Genomic DNA, 26,036 nt, shown 5'->3' with positions numbered 1-26,036 from the left:
AATGGCTTCGGCTTATTGGAATTGCATGTGCTACGGAGCATTATCCTGCTATTGCCTATTATTTTCAGAAGTTCTGCAGTGCTTTTGTGCAAATTTGGGCTCTCGTCTTAATCGGCACGCATACGAATTGTGAGTTGAGCAATTTAGGCGGCTCTCTCTTGGCCGTGAGACGGCAGGCGTTCTCAACCACTCCCGCTGCCGTTCCGCATCTCTGCTTCTCGTTATCTGCACTAAGAGTTGGTTTTTGTGTGGCATACAACATTGCAGGTGATTTAATGCATTCTAATGCACGGTTCTGCACTGCCGCACTCCCCCGCATCTCTGGTGGCTACAGCTTGCAGCCTGGCTACTCCCAGAAATGCCTTTAGTATTTATACAGAAATAACAAACTAACACTTAGATTTCAGTATTCAATTGAGCGCATTGAATGACAGCGCCACACACACACACACAAACACTCACACACGCATAAGCATTTTGAACATCCTTCAACGCCCACTTATCAAATATACCACCGCCCGCACATACAATGCTCATTCATGTTGTTTTTGCATGCGCGCCATTGTCTACGAGTTGTTGCCGCCTGACGTGGCTCAAGCACTAAGCAAATTGAAATCGAAGGAAGCCGGCCTGGCAGTCAAGTTAGCTGGGCAGGAAGGAAGGAAGGAAGTCAGGAAGGATATGAGTGGCAGGCGGCGATGCAATCGCTTCGAGTACAATGCATACAAACACACACACATACATATACATATATATACGTATAACGTCTTTACAACTTAACGCTGCTGAACGGGAGCGGGGCGTGTTTGCGGTGCGTGCGCGCGCTTCCACGACGACAAGGTCTTAGCCGCCATTGCTTTGCTTTGGTTTACCCAAAATACTCAAATTGTAATAGCTGCAAGACTTAAGTAAATTTGTAATGGTGTCGTGGGCTTGTAAGCATTCGCACGCATTTCGCACATACAGTGTGTCTTTTGTGCGCACTTTTCTCTAGTTTGTTTGCGCTTGTTCTCCGTCATTACTTGTGACGGTTAGCATTTTAGAATGAGGGAGATCGTGGGTATTTTTTATCTTGGTTGGCGGCTAAGTGGCCTTGCTTGAGTGCAATTTTTTAATGAAGTAATCGGCTTCCCGTCCCTAGAGGTCTTGATTTGGGACTGTATCGGCAACATGCCACTGAAATGAGAAGCACAAAAGCCCTTACAACTTCTCCCTAACACTTTCAGGGTTACTCTGTACAGGATTTACCACTATGTTTGTAATATCCAAAAGGAAACCCTGTAAGTAAGTATACTCTAAAGGAAACTCTGTAAAGTAGATATATATAGGATTCAGTGTGACGAACCGAGTTAATTTAGCCCTGTGCTTCTATCTGTCCTAGAACTAGTCACTCAGCTTTTGATAGATCCTTTTCTTTATTTTCTTTATTAGTAGATAATTATTCAAAGCAACGGCATAATCTCCAAAGAAATCGTCCTGATTGTATGGCTATAGCAGATAGATGAGTTTGATCTGTCAGTTGTATATAGCTACCTTATTCTGATGAAGATACCTTGACAAATAAAAAAGTTTCCATGCAAGGACTTGAGTTTGATCTGTCAGTTGTATGATAGCTTTTTTATTTGTCAAGGTATCTTCATCAGAATAAGGCATACATAAGGCTATACTTTCCGAAAATGTTGTTGAGATCGGGCCATTGTAGCTATAGCTACTGTCTAAATTGACCGATTAAAAACCGAATAATAAACTTTTCATATTATTTTATGCTATAAAAATGGGGAAGGTTTATTAACATTCGAAAGAACATTCTTTGGCATTTATTCTTTGAAGATTATCTCTCTCATGTTGGCCGCGGTTACGTCTCTGATGGTCAATTCGTTGAGACCAATTTATTTTCGATGACTCATTCGAACATTTCAACTGGTTGGGATTGTCCGCATAGACTTTAGACTTTACATATTCCCACAGGAAAAAGTCTAACGGTGTTATATCACACAATCTTGGTGGCCAATCAACTAGACCAAAACATGAAATTATCTACTCATCAATAAATCTATTGATTGAAGCGATGCATGGGAAGTGGCGCCGTCTTGTTGAAACCATCAAAATGGCACGGTTACGTTCTCATCGGCACCAATTTTGAAGAAATATGGACTGTTGTTTTTTCTGGATGAAATGGCAGCACTTGAATTCCTTCAGCTTGATCTTCGTTCCAAATGTGGCAATTTGGTTTGTTTACATACCCGCTTAGCCAGAAATGGGCCTCATCGCTGAACAAAATTTGGCTCGAAAACGTCGGATCTTCTTGGAACTTTTCAAGAGCCTATAGAGCGAAACCATGTCGCTTGGGATTGTCGAGCGGCTTCAGTTGTTGCACAAGTTGCGTTTTCAATTTAAGATCTCGAAGTAAAATGCGCCGAGTCGTTCCATACGGCAGTTCGAGTTGCTGCGAACGGCACCGAATCGACTCACCACGGTGTTCTTGTACTCTCTCAGCTACGGCTGCTAAATTTTCTTCACTGCGTGCTGGACGTGGTCTATTCGGTCGAATATTATTCAACAATAAATGCAGGGTCAAATTGCGAATAGTACACTCAGTAGGCCGATTATGTTGACCATACAAAAACGAGACCTGCTATGTGGCAACTCTATAAAAAGTTTTGGGTTCTTAAGTTGTCATCACGTCACCTTATCTAACGCCTTTCATTTTGCCATACATTTTTTTAATTTTAAAATTTTGCCAAAAGTGGCAACACTGTTAGAATTTGTTGTATTTTTAGCAGTAGACAACTTTATAATTACAAAGAGAACACAAATTTTCGCTCTGACATTCTTTTTGTTATTTCTTCATTGGTTCAGTCGATGTGATAGTTTTTAAATTTTAAATTAAAAAATCAAATTAGTTGGCAAGCCTGGTCAGAAATATTTACTCACAAATAATATATTGTTCATAAATCTTATTAATTTATGCTTTGTTTCTTATGGCATAAAATATTTTGGTTTAATTCTTCGTCGGCACGCTTTTTTTCTGACCTATGGCAACTCTAGCAAAAATATTTAACTAAATTGTTGAGTTTTCGAGTGCTACTAACGCTTTTTAGTATAAGTTTTATATATATTTTATATGTAGCATATCTCTAAAAAATTAATTAAATTTTTTTAAATGTGGCAACCCTATTTGGGTATATTTTCTGTATATATAATTTTATAGGTGCTAATTTTGTCAGAATAATTTTTTTGTAATTCAAAATATTTTGGTTTATTTTCTTCGTCGGCATTCTTTTTTTCTGACCTATGGCAACTCTAGCAAAAATATTTTATCTAAATCACTGCAGTTAATTTTTCGAGTGCTACTTAAGTTTTTGGTATAACAAATATAGAAATATGCTACAAAATACTAAATAAATTTTATGAAATATGGCAACCCCATTTAAATAAATTTTATTCAAAGATAATTTTAAAAGTACTAATTTTGATAGTACATGTTTTTTTTGTGATTCAAAATATTTTGATTTAAAATGTAAATCCCTAAAAAAGCACCCTTTATTCACTCAATTACAAATATTCCAGTTTTAGTTGTATTTATGTTATGTTTTCACAGCTTAAATGCAATTTCTGGCAAATTTGCCCAAAGCACGAAATGAAGTTGCGTTTAGCTGCTGCCTTGCCTCCTTAGCACACACAGCCATGCCCACACACACAAGCATAAATACAGCTTGCTTTACAAAAAGGAAAACATAAAGTCTTAATATAAAGAGGAAATTCGCAAAAGCACACCCACCACTTTGTCAGCGTACAGAAGCGAAATAAGAACAAGCAGTCCAAATCAAAAGGAAAACAGGAAAAACTTATAATGAAGCCACTCAGTCCGCCAAGCAACACATCAGGCTTCAAAACTGCACGCTAACTGTTCAAGAAAAGCCAGGCAGCTCAACGCAGCTCCTTAGCAAACGAATGCTTCTACACACACACACACGCGTGAATGTATGTACATCAACCCTTTCCGTCTATATTTGTTTCCTTTTGCCTTTGCTTGCACTTTTGGGTTTGTTTTGGATCGCCGCAGTCTCGTCGGTTAAATTGTGGCATGTTTAAAATATAAGAACAAGAAAAAATAAAATAAAAACAAAAAGTAACTGTGCGAAAATTTGAAAATCTTCAAACTTCATGGTCTCGAGTGGGCCACACGAACCGCCTGCCAGTTGGTTATTAACCGGCAATTGACGACCGATAGGCAGACAGGAAGTAATCGTTTTGTTGGCCCACACATCCGTTCGTGAATTTAATTCAAGTTTTGCATGTGCCTCAAGTATTTCAAGTATTTAAAATACCAAGTGTAAAATATTTACATTCTTGGCTTGAAATGGTCAATGGCAACAGAGCTGTACAGATTGAGGGGGTTCAGGGTTCACAAAAATAAGCGTAGAAAACATTTTTTTCAACGAGACAGGGCTTGGGAGTAATGACCGCTCTTGGTACATCCTCAACGACTTATTTGCTCATAAAGCACCATATACCTTTGACATCAATTTATATAAAGATATGCCTATGTTGTTAACCTCTTAGAAGTCAGTTGCAGAAATATTGAGCTAAATTCTCGAGACTTCATTCTTCTCTTAGAATCATAGAACTAACACGTTTTTTCTCTATACTTTACGATCTGTTAGTGTTCGAGGTCCATCTAAAACCTCTGCCGTACTTTGAGTCCGGAAAACGGTTGCAATGCAACTCCACATTCAACTGACAAAGCGTCAGTGCCTCCCGCATTCGGGTTTTTACCGCCACGATACTCCCAAAAGAGACAGTCCGCATGAGCAAGTTAGAGCGTACTTCAAGGGCTCCTGCTTCCCGTGGTACCAAAATTAAGTCTCCTGCCAGACCTCTTAGCCGAAACTACTACCGGTTGAGCTTCCATACTGCTCCGGACTGGTGACTAGTGGTTGGACCCCATACGCACATTACACGCATTCACTATTCACAGAATTATCTAATCCTAATTCTCAGTTAAACGCCTTCGCCGCCAAAAATGCATTCAGAGGCCCATGCCCCGTTTGCAGAAAACTCAGACTCAGATAAAATCTGAAGTCTGGGTTACCCTCAACAAACCCAATGTCCCGAATGTACTCATAAGTCACTAGGCTATTGTCCCTACATTCTTGCCACCTACACCTAACCCTTTCATGTAGAAGTCTCCTGTTCTTTAGATATCCCTCCCTCTTCATGTGCTCTGTGCAAACAGCCGGACAACATTGCAAAGTATGGAGGAACAAAAACATGATGAGAACTCTCTTGCAGATGAAGAGCTGACCCCGTTTGAATTACGGCGGCTCGACTATTGATAGTAGAATCCCCTCCTTAAGATATCTACAAAATTAAAGAAGATTTGTGGATGGTATTGTGTCAGACTAACTTTCCGCTTTCTAGCCTACACTTGACGTAGTAGCATTGGTTCCAAAGAGTTTTAAAATAAATCCAAAAATGTATTTATCTAAAAAGAATTTCAAAATATTAAAAACAGTGGAAAAAACCAAAAGGTATTATTCTTCCACCGAAATAGGGTTGCCAACCTCAGTGTAAGTTTTTTTAACACGGCCCCATTGCAAATATTTCCACTTGAAATCATTTTACGAGTGTGCATACCGATCAATACAAGAGGCCGCAGGAGCATTTGGTCACTATAGAAAACTACGAGGCCAATTTGATAAGTCTAAATAAAGTTGCCTTAGTTTCTTTGCAATATACGTTTATGTCAAGAAACGGTCTTTATCCGCGGTCTGCTAATAATGTGGGACTGTCTCCAATATAATAGCATAGTGTTCATTTTACAGATTCCAAGGTTATCTATGGAAGTGGTCTCTCGCTGTCTGGAATACGTCACTTAAAAAATGTGATGACCTAAGGAGCTTTTAGAGCTTTTCTTTCTTGCAAATAAAAACAGAAGTTTCTTTCTTGGCTTAAATTTTCACTGTGTCCCGCTAGTATCCGCAGGTTTTGTCCAAATTTTTAGTAACTCAAGTAAGTAGTATTAGGTTTGAGAGCTTTTTGAGCTCTTTTTTCTTTTTAAACATTTCACAGTATGTTGAATAATGAAATCACTCTTTCATATCGTGGATCTTTCTTGCCTCTATCTAGTCTTTTCTAGTAAGTTATTAAAGTTGTTAGTCACTCAAATTATAAGGAGCTTTTAGAAGTTTTCATTTTTGCCAGTAAAATCAGCAGCTTCTTTCTTAGCTTAAATTTTCACTGTGTCCAACTAGTATCCGCAGGTTTTGTCCAAATTTTTATTAGCTCAAATAATTAGTATTAGATTGGAAAGCTTTTTAAGCTTTTTGAGCTTTTTTTCTTTTACAACATTTCACAGTACGTTGAATTATGAAATCGCCCTTCCATATCGTGGATCTTTCTTGCCTCTATCTAGTATTTTCTAGTAAGTTGTTAAAGTTGTTAGTCACTGAAATTAATTTTAAATATTAAATTCAGGAGCTTTTTCAGCTTTTTTCAGTAAAGCAAATTCCGTAATTACCTAACATACCTAACCACGTTTTCTTAATAAGTATCTTTATAAAAACAAACGTGTTTTCTATAAATTTTAAAGTGCTTTAAGTGAACTCAAAAACAACTGATGAGCCTAGGAGCTTTTTGAGCTTTACTCCAATAGAGAAAACTTAGCAATTCGTTGACTTCTTCCACCAATCTCATTCATTTCGTATCTTCGTAGTGTTCGACAGACTTTTATTCTTATTCACTCAAATAAGTATGGCACCTTTGAGCTTTTTGAGCTTTTTTTATACACTGAACATGGTATATTCAACCAGAAGGAAACATAGGAGACCCTATAAAATTTCTGATCGTCCGTATATACGCGAACTAGTCCCTCAGTATTTAAGATATCAACCAGAATGTTTTTCCAGGTTCTTATCGCTCCAAACCGCTACCTTTAACAAAAAGCTGTAATACAAACTGAACGATCACAGTCAAGTTTTCCTATAGAAACTGTTACTGCACTTATTGCTTCGCCCTCGTTCTTACGTATTTATACACATATGAAAAAGTTGACGTGTAAATTGTTGCGGTGTGAAACATTGAGTGGTGTATTTACCGCATTTGAAATTGAAGTAGTGTTATATGCCACTGAAGTATACTTCAAGGCTTGATTGGAGCAGCACAAGTGTTCCCAGTAGCACTTGGTGCACGGCGAATGGAATCAGCAGAGCAACAAAACGCTTAGACTAATAATAAAGTACACATAGTCAAGCACTAATTCAATGAAAGTTACGATATATACACATGTGATATAGACACACACACATCCATATATATAAGGTGTATACACTCATATTCATTCATTCATTGCTTGACTCATGCGAACAAAAATAAAACTTTTCTTCATTCACACCTGTTGGTATCGCGTTGCGTGTTGCTGGCCAATAAACAAACAACAACGATAACAACAAAACAAATACAGTTAAATGCAAAGAACAACATAAAAAGCCCATAAACAAAAGCAAAAGTAAAAATCGCAAACAAGAAGCAACAAAAACCAGCGTTGAACGTCAACAAAACGAATTAAGCACAAAAACAAAAACCAAAAATTAATACTATTAAGATTATTTATGTAAATTATACAGGCAATTTATGTACATACATATATGTATGTATATATATATGTATATGTAGTAGTGTGCTCAGCCGCTGTCGGCCGCTATCGCGCCGCCGCTGGCCAATCAACGCGCGTCCGCTAAGCCACAACTGAGCCCAGCTAGCCAGCACTGTCGACCGCATAGCGGTTGTGTGGGCTTACGATTTTATTGACTTATGTATTTGCGTCGCGCAGCAGCAACAACTTGTGAATTTAAGCATATTTCAAAAGCTGACAACTTCAGCGACTTGCCGCGCCCGCGCCCGCGCGCACCCGCATTTGGTTTCATCCACACAAATGAGGCTTACGCTGCTGTTGGCGCTGTTGTTGTTGTTGTTGTTGTTGTCGTGAATGTGTGCAATTAAAACACCCACAAACGCTTTTGAGCCGACCGCAAAAATCACGGCGACAGCGCAAGCGGAAGCGCCAGCCGTCCAGCAGCGTCATCAGCGGCTGACCGCGCGTGCCGCAAAAATACAAGTTCTGCTCGGAGCGCGCGCGCGAGTTCACATGTGCACAGCGCGCTGAGTTGTCCGCACTTGGCACTGGCGAAGTGACGTGAGCGTGTTTGGATTTGTTAATATTTTCTTTTTTCTCCCTTTATGAAACTTTATTTATTTGCGACCCATTCATATGTGTTTCTGATTATGCGCCAGCAAAGTGATAAATATCGATATGGATATCGCCATGGAAATGGGTATGTTTTATGAATATATGCTCATAGTGGTAAGAGGCGTTTAGCGTCCAAGAAGTTTCGATAAAAAACAGAAATATCATGAGACTCACTCTCGAAGTAAAGCTTATAGTTTCAATTTTAGGTTTTCTGTGTTTTCCTTTTGAACGAACTTTGTACCAAACTGGCGTCTTAAAAAAAAACTAAGTATTCTAAACGACAACTCGACTTCAAAACGGCGAATAAGAACGACACCCACGACATTTTGGTCGACGTATCCATAACGGACACGCATTTTTTATCCGACCAAGAACATTCAAGTTGGCAGCATTCCACCAAATTACTACAGGGATGTTTTCTGCAGCTATAACTACAACAAGCAGTTTTGCACGTTTGCTACTTTTTTAAAGATCTCGTTATCGAGGACAAAATAGAGTCTATCTTGTCACAGTAACTTCTTAAGCGGCTTGAAGTCCCATCAAGACAACAGAGTTTTGATCTTCACTGATACGATCCCATATTGTATGCTGGTGAAAATCCGTAAATATCTCAGTACAAGTCATATTCTACTTTGGTATACCGCAAAGCCCGTTCGAATCTCTGAGTGAGATCTTTTCTTCAAGATCGTAACGGGTTGGTCGAAACCAAAAACTTCGACACCGAAACAATTGAATTTTTGTATCGCTAGCTCTACTTTTATTAGAATGGGATACCACTGCACAGCCGGTAGTTAGTCGTTCCTTAAAGATTCCGACAGCTTGTGCAAAACCCTAAATTCCATTCATTTCTCCGTGACGTGAAGTTCGACATATGACCCTTCCGAAAAACCGAACTACGTATAATCAATTTTAGACACGGCAATTACTTTCATACAGCAAAGTTTCTTTGCCTAATTGATACGTGATATTTGAGAGGATACTTGGTCCAACACTGGAAGTCGTGAGCTGCTTGTAAAAGAATCGTTTCTGACCACTCGCAAGTGAATGGCGCTCAGAGAACTTTCCTCACTTGGGTGAACTTCTACACATGGCTTCATCCTGGTGAAGAAAGACTACACATATGATTGAAAGGTAATAATCCGTTGAGGTTATGAACCTTCTTAAACAGAGCCTGAGTTAGAAGGTTTTTTAATTGGATTGGAATAAATTGGTAGGGTTACTTCAGGAGCGTGCAGAAACTGGCTATTCGAAGCAGTCTCTAACGACTTGCTCTTTAGCAAATTAAAGAACATAATTATTTTCTTTTACGAAAATCTAGAAGTTCCCGGTGTGTTGCAACACCGCTTCTAAACTCATACGAAATTCGTTTGAAATATTTTTCACATTTAAATTCATTCAATAAATAATTTAAATTTCAGTTAGACCAGTTTTAAAACCAGACGTACATATTTCAATGGCCGTGGGTGTACCAAAGCAGCTTATTGCAATCGTATTTATCGTTCGTTCCTTGGCGCGAGTGGGCGCCTCTTCAACTGCCTCCACTCTGCTTCAATGTTAACGCGTAGGTGTACCCATATAGTGGTTGTTACTGCTGGCTTATCAATTGTTGCATTTACGAAATATTTTCGACATTATTCGATACAAAAACGAGCGCAAGTGCAAGTTGCAGAATTACTTGATACAAAAAAAAAATAAATAAAAAATTGAAGTGTTGTAAAATATTTTATGTTTCAGCGAAATAAATTTGAGGCCTTACCAATTATGAGTATTCAATTTTTAATGATATTGAAGTCCTTGTGCATTTTTGTATATTGAATTGCCGAGAAGTTAAAATTTCGTTTAATTTTTGTACCCTTTTTATCAGCGTTTGTGAAGGAATATCGCTATCAGCATACTTTTAATATTTTCTGGCATCTTCGGTTGATATTTGTCAAATTAACGAACTTGGGCATTAGTCACACCCATTTATAGGGTTAATCCTACCCTCTTCTATTTTATACTTCCTTCCAATTGAAGTACATATTCATAAGAGATGATTCGAAAGTAATGGCTCGCTACATTATAATGGTATTGAGTAGATATCCTAGCCGAATCAGAAGTAAAGCGATTTCCAAATTTTGAAAGATCTTTGAAAAGATTTAGAGCTGGAGCCCAGTTTCGTAACTTTAAAAATTTTATTCTATTAGTACGCCTACTTTCTGAGTACCACGCCAATCTTTTTCATATTCAATCACACATTAGATTACTGTTGGGAGATCCTACATTTTGAGGATAATGAGTTACGGCCTTGTTTTTGAATTATTCTCAGAATATTAGCTTACCCATAAATGACTTATTGAACCTATAGGTTGAGAAATCTTCACTGTAGATTGTTGTGAAAGATTATCCGAAAGATGTAATCGAGATCTAGTATGCAAAAAAACGTCAATGCAGCGGCGGTGGAAAGGTTCTATTCCTTTGATGAATTTTAAACAAGTTCTGTATGCGTTTCCGGGTACATTCCAAGTTTGCATGCTCTTGGCTAGGTTGGTAGTAATAATATCATTGACTCCTTGCGCTCCACTGTATCTAACGCGTTCCAGACTAATGTATTCAGTCGTGCAGCTTTCGAGTGTCACCAAGAACCCGCACAATAACTTCGACAGCAGCAGCTTTCTTTGATTAAATTCGGCTATACTGCTTACCTCTCTTTTCTCTGTTCGGTAGTTTGATTATAACGAAAATTTTGAAGGCTTAAGAGCGTTAGTACTGCTAAGTTAAAAGGTCGAACCGAAAAACCAAATTTCATTTGGACAGCTGAGAACGGCAGTCCTTTGTGCTACCTAAACTAACCTAAGTTTTGATCGTAAAGATGTTGAAAACCCGGCTGAGCACTTTTAGCTTACCAAAAATTTATTAAGGCGGTTGGGGTCAATTCCGGCTATTTCCTCAAGTTCCCCAAAGATATGACTGTTGAGACGTTTCAACCTGAGTTTTTCTGCACAATGACGGAGAAAGTGCTTGAATGTTTTCAGCTTACTTTCCTCCATATAACTTTGACACTTAGCTTGCGACAAAATTTTCAGCTGTACCTTGTACAGCCTACTGCTCAGTGACCAGTAAGAACATTTGCAATTGCAGCAGCAAGAATCTTACTGAGGGCCAGTACTTCAGTGGCTCTCCTAAGCGGGAAGAATCTTGCAGTCGCACTGCAGATCGTTGATGACCAGCGACTGCTAAGGACAAGCGATGTTAAGAGGTCCAGCGCAAAGATGCAAGAGTACAACGCAAAAGAGTGCAGTCCGATGTTATCGAGACACGGGTACCTCTCTTGCGACCAGATTGTCTTAGGCAGTTTTCGGCAATAACGCTCTAACCAGGTACCCAGACGAGTGTGATAAGAAAGTAAAGTCAATGGCATGAACGTGAGGTCAGACACTTAAGCTACTTTGAGCGCCCAGCGAGCGGGTTCAGAGCAGGTCTTGTCGATCTGGCGCTGTTGTTGTTGCTGTTGTAACGGTTACATAATCCCTGTTAGGTTTGTTAGGATTAGATAAGTTGTCATTGGGGTCATCCAACAGTAGGCCCAGGAAACTGGGATCAGTAAGAGTTTAACCTCTTACAGTATCAGTACAGTAGAGCTCGTTGTCTGCAATGTGTGGTGGTTAGACTCTAAGCACGCCATTCACTGAGAAAGAGTCGGTAAAGGTTGTATTGGGTGAATGGCGGTGAGTGTATGTCTGAAGTTTGTTGCGCCCGGTGACTGCAGGGATGATTTCTACGAAAGTACCCCTGCAAAAACTGCTTGGAGAGGAGTACATTATGCTAGTTAACAGAGAGCTTACGGGCCTCACTGTGCAGGTGTTCGATGGGAGACATCAAAAGGCATCCTGTTGTAGTTCGGAGTGCAGTGTTCTGACATGTCTGTCGCTTCCTCGTTTGTATTTCACTGCATCCAGATGACCATATTGACGCGGTGTAGTTAAGGACCAGGCAGCCGATTGCCTTCTATGACCGGTCTGGCGTCGAAGTGAATGCTCACCTTCTTGAAAGAGACTGCACTAAGGATCTACCGAGGGTTTTACTAAAGCTAAAGATCTTGAATATTAATTTCATAATCGTGAGCAAACCCAGGACTTCAAGTTATCTTAGTATAACTATGAGGAAAAGCCAATGCAAATTTTTTGCACAAAAAACGAGAGGACAACCAATTGATGGCGTATGACCAAACTTATGTCGGAACTAGTTTTTAGCGACTCTTAATTTTGGATGAATTTGGATGCATTTTTAAAGCACTTCCATTCACAAAATTTTTTCACGACAATTCCAAAGATCTCAAGTAGATTTCAGTGTGCTCAACTGATAGCAGTAAGCTCTCAAGCACTTCTTTCGACTTAAAGAGCTTCGTATAAAGTACTCTTTATTTCTCTGTTAATGGAAAACTCTCTCACTAACTCACTTAATAGCCCTAATAAATCTTGAGGTATTTAACAACAACAAGAAAGCACTAACCACATTACCTACACTATTACAAACAGACCCTTACGCTTAGCTTCGAACCATTTACCTCGAAAGACAGCCAACTGTCGACAGCGAAACTGACAAACGCCTTGAAACGCCCACACATCAAAACGCAGTGAACGTTTTATGAATGTGGCCTAAATTCTTATCAGCGGCAAGCCACAGGAATACACATGCACACGTTTCCACACATACACACACATGCGTGTGCCGGCCACACGTCGGCATTGACTAGCTGAGAGACGAACTTTGACCTGCCCGCCAATCGGCTTGCCATATGGAAAGGACATGGGCACGTGGGCACATACTCGCCACTTGCAGATACGCGCTTACCGCATAACGGTACATATGCGCATGCATGTTTGTGTCCACATTTATGGCGTCCTTAATAGACCGCATACATTTCGCCAACTTAATGGCATGAAAATCAAGTATGTTTCCTCTTTATAATTGTGCCGAAAAGTTTATGCGCCGCCGCCTTGCAAGACAATGAACCGGCAAATGCATCATAAGTTTAGTTTGTTGTTGTTTAGTCTTTGTTGCTAAGCGCTCAAGTGGGTGGGTGTGCTTGGTGTTGTTGGCTCGCTTATTAGGTATTAGTTGGTGTTGTTGTTTTGTTTGTTGGCGCGACGTGTTGTACTTGAGTAGATATTTGGGTTTTATTGCTGGCACAAACACATTCATACACATATACAAACATACATACGGACGGACATTCGTACATACACTCATAGATGTCTAGAGGCAGACATTCGTTATTACATTTCCTGGTTTTAATGGAACTACTTGAGCGCACGATATGCGATTTTGGCCACAAACAAAAAAAAAATAGAAAAACAAAGATTTGTAGAAGCCGGCAATAGAATGCTATGATAAATTGGCGCAGTCTTGTACAGTGGCGTGCTGAACAAATGTAGTATTTTGTGATAAGAGAATTCTTTTCAAGCATTTTAAAAGAATTAGAAGTTGAGGAAGTAGAACTTTCTTTCTGAAATATCTGGTTATATTTGCTGACCGAAATTACCATTTTGTAAGCATCCTTCAGTTGAATTTACCGTTTTTCCAATTTTAGTGCCACGAAACGTTGTGTTGTGAGCTTAAAGTCCAGAAAAGCTAAAATATTTGAGGAACTACAGTCGCTTCTCGGGAGTTCCGGCGAACCGTCGGCTATGAAGTTATCTTGAGTTCATATTCCATTGGGTTGTTCAAACGATTTGGTGTCCTGAATGAAACTACTTATCTCCATTATTTTATTTTTGTAGATAGGCATTCAAGGGCTGGTGGATTCCAAAACTTCAATACCTGATTTGTGGGTACTCACTGACAGAGTGAAGAACCGTTTCCTTGCTTCATTCAAGTTTGCAGCTACGGTGCGTTCTAATGTGTGGTTTCACATTTTTAAAGCATGTTCTCCAAATGGCTGGTGCCCACCTATGGTAGCTGTAAGTCTGTATTTACTTCTCCTGAGACTACGTAGTAAGTCCTTGGTTTATGTTTCATCTTAGTTTGACCATGTCTGCTTTGGTTGTAGATCCCCCTATATTGTGCGCTGTTTATTCAAATTGGCGTATGGAGCTCCCTCTTTCACTCCAAGCAGACACGGTTTTGTTTTTGACGCGCTATTTTTACCACGGATTTTGTAAACAAACCTCTAAAAACTTCATGCGTCTCAAGATTGTTGTATGTTATTTTGTGTAAAAGTTAGGGGATCTGATCTTATTTGGCTGACAAGTTCTACTACTGAACAAAACTGTTCGAGAAAAATTCAAGGGCCGTTCCCACAAACGTCATGTCAACGTAATCGGAATGGACTTGGATTTTATCCGTCCAAAGACTTTCAACTCGGCGATGAATCTCTACTGCCGCTACAAATACAACGAGTACATGGAAAAATTACGAATATGAGCGTCAACAATCATTTTCATACGTCTCTGCAGCACTTCTACAGCCCTAGTATGTATATGTATATTTTAACCTATGGCTCCGCGGAGGACAGAGAGCTGGAAAGGTAGAGTGGAAAGGTTTTGATAGTCACATAAGAATAATAACCATTCTTTCCTAATGCACTATTTTCGAAAAACAATTTGTTTCAGAACTTACATGAAGCGTATGAACCATTTTAAAGTCAGGGCAATGCCATCGGTGTAGAATAGCATTTTCGTCAAAAGCAAAGTTAGTGGCTATATATCCGATTTAGTGTTTGCCTTGTAGAATTTATTTTCTGAAACATCTCTTTTGCAACTTTAGGATAGCAATAATTCAGATATTATGAACTTTCTTCAAGAAATAAAAGTTCCACACAAATGTTGAAGGATGGTTCTATACCAGACCTGTAGAAGACTTTAAACAAGTCAGGAGAGTTCTTGAGCGTCATTAACTTGGGAGTGGCCAGAAACGATTTTTTTACTTACATATGTCTCGAGCAGCTCACAACTTCCAGTTTTAGACGAAGTATCCTCTGGGTAGCCAAAAAACAGCCGTTTGAGGACGAGCTAAAGTGAGAAGACGAATCATCCCTCTCCAGGGTTGTGCGCTGGGTTTGGGACCGGCCACGTAAAAAACACTACCAAGGAAAAGAAGAAAACAGCCTCGGATTCCAGCTTACGTCTAAGAATAAACATATTTTCAGACCACCATGCCTTTGCCTTCTAGTTCTAGGATTACTAAAACAACCTTGAGCTACGTTTGATCCTCCGTGAAACATCTGCTAAAAAATGCAGGTTTCCACAAATATTAACGCTGCAGCGAAATCTTTTTAGGCTGCTACACTGGGCCATCATCTTGTGACACTGCTTTTGTCACGTCACAGCACTGTAGCAGAACAGACGTACATATAAACATATGCATATCTAATGTAAATATGTTTGCCCATGCAACCATTGTCTGCAGAAATTTATTTTAAATGAGCGTGCCTATCTTTTCGCCTGCCAACCAGCGAATCACCGTGCTTTTCTTCGTCTTTCTCCCGTCCGCGCTCGCTGCTACTTGAAGCAAATCTCCAACAGATATATGCATAGCAATATATATAATCGTATTAATATATAAAAATATGTATGTACATTATGTTTGTATGTACTATATATTTGTATAATAAGAGCATCACACGGCATGCCAGCCCAGTCACCTATTTGACTATTTCATTGTCTGTCTGCCTATTTGACGGCTACGTATGGGTATGTCCGCTTGCGTTTCCGTACACCCACCGCTGTTCGCCCAAGCAATAGCGTGCAATGAGTTCTATATCTTCATATGTACGTGTGTATGCATGCCTGTATGTGTATGTCTATATTTTTATTTCATTATACTAAATACATTTGCCTCTGATTCTATGCGAAAGCATGCAGATACCGCTCATACATTGAATGTTTTATTATCGTACGTGCAGTAACGAGCGAGTCTACACACACACACACACACATGCACAATCAAATATTCAGATCCACACTTGGCGCAGAGAAAATTTTGAAATCGTCGAACATTGTCGTTTGTTGGTATTTAAATTAAGGACTTCATTGCTTCTTTTGCAAAGATAACAGTTAGAGGACCAATAATTGTAATGCCAAAAACCGCAACAAAACCAAAAAAAAAAAAAAATTAAATGCTTTGGTTACTTCTTTAAGTTGTTTAGAAAGTATTCAGTGTTCATATAAGTTTTGTTGGTCTGATCAAATTTGACCCGGACTGCCGAAAAACTACATTTTCACGTATATTTTAATACAAATCTTTATTATCACCTTCAAAATAGGCTCCTGAGCTAGTACAAGAATGCCAAAGCTTCATCTAATTTTCCATATATTTGTTATAAGCTACGGCTGAGATGGCCTTCAGTGATCTCAGCGAATTTTGGCTTTTTGGTTTCGGCTCACTTTTGGAAGACCACTAAGTTAGGTGAATGCTCTACAGGGACCTTCGGGCATAACGCAATAAGCAGGAAGCTGGTGAATAAAATACATCAGATTCCCCCGCGCTTTATTTGGGAGAGGGTTTGAAGTCACACTAAACGAGGATGGATGGCGCAAGAGTATGCGACTCGCCAGCAGAACTTATAACATCTATACGGAGGCAAAAAAAATAGCCAATTGAGTGGGGAGTGGGATCTCAGGCGACCCCTCAAGCTTCCGAATATTGCAGTATCTTTCAAGCGGAAATTTTCGCGGTTGGGAAAACGTCTGAGATGGCTACCAATGCAGAAAACAACATAAAGATGATTAATATACTTGAATATGTCGATAGCTAGGCGGCAATTAAGTTAATAATCTCACATTGCATTAAGTCAGAGAATGTCTGTCGAAGCAGGGAGGTAGTAGATAAAGCGTCTGCATTAATACTGGGTTCCAGGTCAATAAGATATTCCTCGAAATAATTGATGAGATTGCAAAAAGTGCCATCCGTCTGGCTACCGCGCCAGTAACTGAAATATGAATATCAATAAAAAAGATGGACAAAGCAATTTTCGAAAGAGCTGAAAGCGAATCGCTAAAATCATGTCTAAGAGCCCCGAAGAAAAACACAAATGCTTTTTACTCACACGGTATCGAAAGCAGGGTTCTTGGCCTCATAACGGATCACAACCTACAGGCATCACGTACTAGTCTGATGGCCATTATTAATTACGGCGAGGAAGTGCACGGTGTTAGGCATGAAAGTAATGCTGGAACACCGCCTATGTTTCAAACGTCATTTAGAACTCGTCTTAGTTGTCTAGAAGCTTCGCAGTTCAGGGGATGAGGTATCAAAATTAGATATCAAATCGTTCTTAAAGTTCGCAAAGAGCATTGTCGTCTTGTATGGCAACATAAACGGTACCTCAATCTGGCATTACTAACGACCAGTAGGATTGTATATGGCATGACAGTCGGTCAGTATAACCTAACCTAACGTTGTTCGTTATCTATGTCTTGAAGTTATCGGACGAAGGGAGAAGTTTTGGCTTTTGGCGAGCTGTATTCACTACGGAGTGGCTGATTGATCTGTAACTTACTCAGATAGTCAATATAAACATCGACGGTTAAAGTTTTCCTTGCCGTCCGAAATCAAAATCCGTTGTTAAAATCCACAATACAATAATCCAGACGCGAACCGCGAACCGGCTGAATGCACACATTCAGACGAGTTGAGATTGTCTCAACAATGCCCGAATCGATATTTTGAGGGTACATTCCCAAGATTTAGCATTTGCTGTTTATACATGAAAAAAATTCTTCGATAGTAGTGTGGATCGCATGAAGAGGCAATCTTACAAACAGAGGACATTTTTGAAGCCCCTGAAAACTTTTTTCTTTTAAGAGTAAAAATCTTTCGAAAATTTGGGCGATACGGTCTGCTATAAACTCAAAGCGCTGATAGTTAATTATGACTTTTGGGCCGAGCAGCTGAGTAAGTGTTGCTCTTTATTCCCCTACTTCGCAGCCTCATTATTTCATTGATATACTGCTATGCCAGCTCCATATATCACAGCCTTAGAGTGGCGCTACTTGTTTCGCCCAGCAGATATTTATTTGTTTCTTCTATTTTGTTTGCTAATTTGCATTCATGAGCGAGTGTATAAAACATTTATTACTTTTAATCTAATTGCGCTGGTATTATCATACTAACCACATTCGCTGGGGGAGCGAAAGACACTAAGCACTTGGCGCCTACTACAATAAATAAAGCTACTAATTACATACTTGCTAATCTCTCTGTTTATGGGGAAGTGTAATGGCCTTTGAAGTGTGCTAGTCATTTGGAGTAATGCCGTTTTTGTTGTTGTGCAAATAACATAAATTTCGGCATAAAAAGAATATTTGAGGCAATGTTTTTCCGTGTTAATTAGTGATGATGCGAAATACTTAGCTGCTTAAACGAGAGTGAAATACAAGTATAATTAAAATAAACAGATGAAAATTATCCACAATACTCAGTCCGCATTCTCTATAGTTCAGAGATGTAATCGCGAGTATGTTTGCCAAAGTAATTGATCAGAATATATCAGACGAGGGTGCAGAAAATTGTAAGATTCCATCTGGTAATGCGCCAATATAATGGGAGCTTCAATGAAGTTCGAAAAGGCGTGTCGATTTGGAGTCCAAATATGGTATAATCAGAAGGTCTGAGAAGTTCTCAACCCGTTTAAGACAATTTTCGCAGTGTAGCATTTGAGATATAGTGCGTTGAATGTTGTCCTCGAGCTCTAGAGGTGTTAATTCACATGCTCTCTTAGGCCATTTTACTGAGCCATTTCTCGAAATTAACGTGTAGAAAAACTTTGTCCATGTTTAGACGTTAAGGGGCTATACCAGTGTAACGCATGAATAATTAGGCGATTTTTGTGAATTTTTTCAAAAGAAAGTACTCGATTGAATGTTTCGAACTTCTTTGAACGTAAAAAGGTCTATTTTCAGCAATATTTTAAGTTTTTTTTTTACAAAAATGTTGAAAAATAACGGAGTTATGTGCTGTCTTCGGAGGTACCAAAAAAAGTGCCCCAACTGCTGACATGATTCCGGCCGAATGATTTTTTTTTTTTTGAAAGTGTCACACTGGTATAGCCCCTTAAACACGGGACGGTGCACAGTCTGGTTGGAAATAGAGATCGTCCGCATCGATTTCGTCAAATTCCAGGAAAACAAATCGGTTAAAAACATGTTATACCACCCGCTATTGATGGTAATGACATTTCCAGCCTGATTTTGAAAGAAATAATTTCCAATGATGCCACAATACTCACCAAACGATCAGTTCTTGGGGATGGAATTACATTTTCTGAACCAGTCGAGTATATGACTCACCCTAATAGCGACAACTTTGTTTGTTGACGAAGCTATTAAACCATAAATGGACTCATCTGAGAAGATGATTTTTCGGTGAACGGTAGCCAACGGAGAACATAAATTTGCACAATAATCTTGAAAAATTTGCAAAGATTGTACCAAATGGACAGATGACATGATGAAATGGCATTCCTTACTGAACACACTGACGAAATTTAGCACAAATCCGTACACAAACAGGGCAGACAGAAGCTGTCAAAATCACGTCATCTCTATTAGTAGACGCTGTACTGCAGTGGTCCGATATCGGCGGTTCCGACAAATGAGCAGATTCTGGGAGAAATCGCTATTTATTAGGGAGTATTTCATAGGGTCTCCGAAACTTCTTCTGGGTGTTAGAAATATACTAGAACACCCGCTTAGATGTGAGAAAGCATTATTTATAGTATTTAAAGTCACTTCCAACAGTACGAGAAGTGTGTGTAGGTTGATTCGTTTAGTTTCTTTGGAGCCAAAATTTTGACCATTAGCTTCCAAACTCAAGGAAATATAACCAAAAGTCACTCATCGCTCAGAACTTGCTTTTTAAATATTATCCTTAATTCTCGAATAGAAGCTCGCATTTTTTGACATTTTTCCTGAAATCCCTTTATTTTCCTCACGCCGGTTTCTTTTAGTAACTTGTTAATTGAAAAAAACCCAGATGAGTTTTAGTTAGTACTACCCTTCAAAAGACGCGTGTATAAATTTGACAGCTGTCAGATCATTATTTTGTGAATCTTTTTTCAACAACTTATGTTGTTGTAAAAAATGGATAAACAAGAGTTTTGTGTGTTGATAAAATGTTGCTTTTTGAGAGAGTTTCCGGACACTGCCACAGGAAAACTCACCATTAAGGATTGGTATGCTATGTTCAGACTTGATGAAACGAGCGCTGAAGTCGGTGAACGCAGTGGAGGCTCAAAAGACGTTATTAACGACGAAAACATCTACAAAGTCAACAAAATAGATTTGGATGACCGTAAAGTGAGAAAGCTCTGTGCAAAGTGGGTGTCGCGCGAGCTCATTTCTGACCAAGAACAAGGACGAGTTGATGATTCGGAGCAGTGTTGGGAGATATTTAAGCGTAATAAACTAAAATTTTGTGTCGACATGTTGCAATGGATGAAACATGGCTCCATCATTTCACTGTGAAGTGCAACTGAGAGTCATCCGAGTGGACTGCATACGATGAGCCCGCTCCCAAGCGTGGCAAAACGCAACAGTCGGTTGGCAAGATAATGTTGTCTGTATTTTAGGATGCGCCTGTAACAATTGCTATTGACTACCTTGAAGGAAGGAAAGAAAGAAAGCCTAACAGCGACTATTGACCACATAGCGACATTGACCGTTTAAAGGACGAATTCGCCGAAAAACGGCCGTATTTAAAGAAAAAGAAAGTGCTGTTTCACCAAGGCAATATCTTAAGCCAGTGAAAACGTTGACAAAAGTTCAAGAATTGGGTCTCAAATTGCTTTCGCATCCGCCAAATTCTCCAGATCTGTCCCCCAGCGACTATTTTTTGCTTTCAGATCTCAAAAGAATGCTTACTTGAAAGAATTTTTCGTCGAAGGAAGAGGTGATCGCCAAACTGAGGCTTATTTTAAAGGAAAGGACAAATCGTACTACAAAAGTGATGGGAACCATGTTGTATAAGAAAGAATGAATTTTAAAACCAAATCGGCATTTTGCACCTAACTGCAATAACAACAATATTAAACATCAATATCAACACTCTAACCTTCACCTGCTTGAAAGTGTGGACTACTTGTTTGTTTTCTTAACTTTTGTATTTGTTTTAGTGTTGTTGTGCTATTATTATATTTATAGGCATATTTCCCTCGTTTTTCAGCAATATATACATACATTTTTTTATTTGTGTACAAGTGCAAGTACTCCTGGAGCGTCTGACAGCCGTTGACTAATAAATCACTCAGTCACTTGCTGGGGGAAAAATCCTACGCATGCATGCACATATGTACGTATGTATGTATGCGGTCTATGCGGCTGTCTTCAACAGCAATGCAATGCAATCACTCACTCACTACGTAGCCGCGGGATATTTTTATTTCCTTTTATTGAAGTTCATCAAATGAAATGGCGGACACTTTTCAAGAAAATTTTTGGTTTATGGTGTATTTGCTTATTTATTTTTTTTTGTGGTTGATTGAAATTTGGAAATTTTGTTGTTGTGTTTTTTTGCTTTTCTGGTGCGTGTTTTTTTTAATTTTAATTTCTTTGAATTTTAATTTCTTTTTAAATTTTCGAGTCTTTCAGTTTGGAAAAAAAATGTTTTCTGTGATTTTTTTGTTGTTGTTGTTTCTGTTTTAGTACGTATTTATTATTTTTAATATTAATTAATTTTTATTATATATATATTTTTTTTGTAATTTTTGAACTTTTTTTAATTTCTATAAATTTGTATTTTGAATTTTGAGATTTTTTAAAAAAATATTTTTTTTAATTATTTTAAAACTTTTTTATGTTGGTTAAATTTTGAAATTTCTTACAAATATTTTTTATATTATTTAAATATTTTTTTTACGTTTTTTAAATTTGGAAATTTTTGAAAAATATTTTTCTAATTATTTTAATACTATTTTATATGTTTTTTTAGTATTAAAATTTTTTCAAATATTTTTTTTATAATATTTTAATATATTTTTATGTGTTTTAAATTTTGAAATCTTTTAAAAATATTATTTAAAAATATTTTTTCTAATATAATATTATTATTTTTTAATTTTTTAAAAACAGTTTTAATTTTTTTTTAATTTATGTTCAATTTTGTTGTTTTTGTTGTAGAAGTTTTTCCACACTTCACTGACAGGACGTTGTTTTTGAATTTTTTCTGTTATATATTTTGTATGTTTTTTAATTTTGAAAATTTTTAAAAATATTTTTTGTATTATTTTAAATTTTTGAATATGTTTTTTAAATTTTGAAATTATTTTAAAATATTTTTTAATTTTTTTTAATTTATGTTAAATTTTTTGTGCTTGTTGTAGTTGTTTTTCCACACTTCACTCACACGGCGTATATTTTTGTATTTCTGTTATATTTTTCGTGCTTGTTGTTGTTGTTTTTTCCACACCTCACTCACACGTCGTATTTACACCTTTAATTTAGCTATTTATTTATAATATTTCCTCTAATAAATTTTCATTTCTTTCTCTCGCCATAAATCTTTCATCCAACGTGCTGCTTCTTGCCGCTTCCTTCAATCACTCAGCCAGCCGCTAACTGTTCCAGATTTCCAAGCTAACCGCACGCGAGGAAATCAATGTCGTACTGCCAACAGTGCTAATCAAAATTTACTAATTTAACAATTATACACCGCACACACCGACCGAATTATACACTCACTGCTGATTTGGAACTTAAGAATTTTCTTGTCTTCTGTTGTACTTTTCTTTTTGCCTTTCCTCTGTTGCTGTTAGCTACCGTTTCAAATTCACATGCAATCTAAAAATATCCAATTATCAGAATTGTCCGCAGCTATGCACGATGCCGCAACGCATTCCCATTGTAGTTGGGTATCTATCGCTCAGCGCGCATCCGAGTATGTCCCACAACGACGCATGGCATCACAACGGTATTTTTATAACGCGCTCCCGAATAGCACCACAAACCGAAACCGAGCAGCTAATACACGCGACACAACGTTTATATGCCTGCTTTTTGTTTGTATGTGTGTTTAGCTGCGCGCTAGTTCCTGCTGATGACGTTACCGCGTAGACGCGCTGCGTGATGAGCAAATCTATATCTACTGAATACGCTCAAATTATGCGATGTACACAATTTATATTTGTACCAAAAATATACTCAGCGTAAAGTTATTGCCACCAGTGTGTGCTTACTCACGCTGCCGTTAAACGTATTGAACGCGCGCACGAGGAGTGCTTTCAATATGCTGCGTCTATTAGCTGCGCGCGTCTAAAACATACTGAATGCGCTGTCAATCGCTGGCAAGTAGTAAGCGCACTGCAAGCACGAAAAGTAAACGCTTGAGTGATGTTGACGCTGCTGCTGCTGTTGATGTGTGTGCGCTACCTCGCGGCGACGCGCTGTGCTTATATAGAGAAGGCGCGCGTTGACTAACGCTGGAGTGATCACTAACTTTTAATTTTGCTACTTGCCGGCGCGTTGCCAGATCACATTAAATTCGCATCGAGCTAATAAGCACAATAGCGCGTTGAGTTAAATGCACGCGCTAACTCGAATTTACAAAGCGCATAAGTCCAACTAAGCGCGCTAAAAAGAACTTAACGCGGCGCAAGTTCAACAGCGACTGAACAGCAAGCAAAGGTGCGAGCGCGCACAAGCGCTCGGTTTCGATGCCACTTAACAGCGAGGCGTTTTGACTTTGACTTAAGTGTAGCCGCTGTTGCTGGTGACATTCATAAACGGCCCACTCGCGCGCTAGCGTGGGTGTTTTGGTTTCGATCTTACAATATTAAGTGCTGGGGGCAGCGCGGTGCGCGTAAAATAAAAAAAAAAAAAAACTATTTAAAAAAATATATCTAAAAACTAAGCAAATAAAGTTGTATAAAATAAAACCAGCGCGACATAAAACCTCCGCTAAGCACCGCGGTAGCGCGTATGTGCAGCCGCGCAACTTTGATTTCTATGAATGAATTTGGCTTGCGCGCACTACAAATACCGCTTGCAGTAACATAATCAACTATAGCTACCAAAACGCATATGTTTATATATATACATATATGCACCTACTGTGCGCGCTGCTGTATTCGCTCTTCTATCTTGCTGACCGCCTGCAGCGTTTCGTTGTCAATACAGACTTATTGACAGCGTGCAGTCAAGCGTGTTAGTGGTAAGCTGTCAGTGGCAACAACAAAACCATGATACCAGTTGTCAATAATCAAACACTGCAATAATACTAACAACAACAGCAACAAGTAGTATATGGCGCGTAAAGTGTGATGAAGCCAATCAAAACCAGTTGAACCATGAACGCATGCGCATCGTTTGGAAACCACCACACACAATCAGCAGCGTCACCATCATCGCGCCAACAGCATCGTCATCATCGCTATCAATATACTGCTTACTCGCTTAATAAGTTGAGCACAAAAGCAGTGAATACAGTTCGCTTATAACCCAGCGAACCGTTGAATATACGAAAGCGCGGAATGTAGTAAGAAAAAAACGAAAGTTTAAGCAACAAAGTGGTTTGGAAGGCTTCGGTTTTAAACTTTCCAATTAGCAACATCTTCTAGGCTTATATTAGCAATACAAAAAAACTGTTATGTATTACAAGAAATCCAAGACGTCGAAAGATCTTTTTGCAAAAAACTTATAAAGGTTTTCCGTCTTGTTCAAATATTTCTTGTTTAGTTTTGACTATAATAGAACTCGAAATGGTTTGAACTTTGCGGGAATCTAAAAACCAATTTCCATTCTCCATAAAATGCCACAATAAAAGTATTTTTGTTGTCTGCCTTCGTCGTTTCTTGGCATCACCAAATAATTCGCTTTAACCAGGCAGTTGCTTCTAGAAATAGTTTGGAATACTGTCGCTCTGGACCCGATAGAACTCCAGTGCTGAGTGAATTTCTAGCTGTTCGGGTAAGATGATGTACCAGAATTCCTTGAATGCTTTGTTCTAGATATCCCATATCATTCTTAAAACCAATAATACTTTAGGGAACAATCCAAAAATTTAAAGACACTGAATACACCATGTTATCTACTGAATCTACTGAAATATGACATAATCTAACTTTGAATCATTATTTAATGGGAGTGATTCGTAGTTAGATGAGAGTATGTCAATGAAATATTCTGCTTGTCTCAATTTAGAACTATCCGACCGTTATAACAGGCACCAAGCTCTGGTAGATGTCATTAAAAATCGGTAGACCAAAATCATTAAAGCAATTTAAATATTGTTCGGAATATTATAAGGGATTTCAGTTGAACAGAAGATAACTCAAGCGCATTATCTTATAATATCAAGTAGAATACCCAACATTTTTAGAATCTATGGAGCTCTAGAGCCCTCAAGAACAAATATCGTAATGAAATAAAATAGAGGACTTAGACCTTAATTAAATACATACATATATATATATATAAAGACCCTTAATACGAGGGCTAAACATCAGCTATGGCTATTTGGCGACGTTTCGAGATACCAAATACAGCTAGGTCCTTGTACACCTGCTCTTTTCAATGGAGTATAGGTCTTCCTCTTCCTCTGCTTCCACCGGCGGTGAATCGAAAACCTTTAAAGCTGGAGTGCTCTCTTCTATCCGGTCTAGTCTATCTCGAAAACTCGTAATGTCGACTCATCCGAGGTTGTCATCGTCCATGCCTCTGCACTGAGCAGAAGAACGGGTATGGAGAGTGACTTGTAGAGTTTGGTCTTTGTTCGTCAAGAGAGGACTTTACTACGCATAATCACGCTTGCCAACAGATGCTACTTTGGGCTGCGTAGGCAACTGACTCAGTCCAAAATAGCATCTGTTGGC

The 26,036-nt window shown here is 38.6% G+C and overlaps 1 protein-coding gene across 2 annotated transcripts in view; it reads right to left on the bottom strand.

The window, feature by feature from the left end:
* The window catches only part of LOC126759685 (helix-loop-helix protein delilah), a 45,234-nt gene extending 23,316 nt beyond the window's left edge, over positions 1-21,918 (bottom strand). The window contains exon 1 of one of the 2 annotated variants that reach the window (XM_050474694.1): positions 21,409-21,918. The gene's annotated coding sequence lies outside the window, so the exon portion shown is untranslated. Of the gene's footprint in view, positions 1-10,007; positions 10,090-21,408 lie in introns of those variants that run through there. The other variant, XM_050474704.1, reaches the window with a different exon arrangement.
* Between the last annotated feature and the right edge of the window lie 4,118 nt (positions 21,919-26,036).

Source organism: Bactrocera neohumeralis, chromosome 2 (assembly GCF_024586455.1).
Source record: "Bactrocera neohumeralis isolate Rockhampton chromosome 2, APGP_CSIRO_Bneo_wtdbg2-racon-allhic-juicebox.fasta_v2, whole genome shotgun sequence".
Lineage (NCBI taxonomy): Eukaryota > Metazoa > Arthropoda > Insecta > Diptera > Tephritidae > Bactrocera > Bactrocera neohumeralis.
Note: the sequence above shows the minus strand (reverse complement) of the source record. Positions and strands in the feature narration are given on the sequence as shown.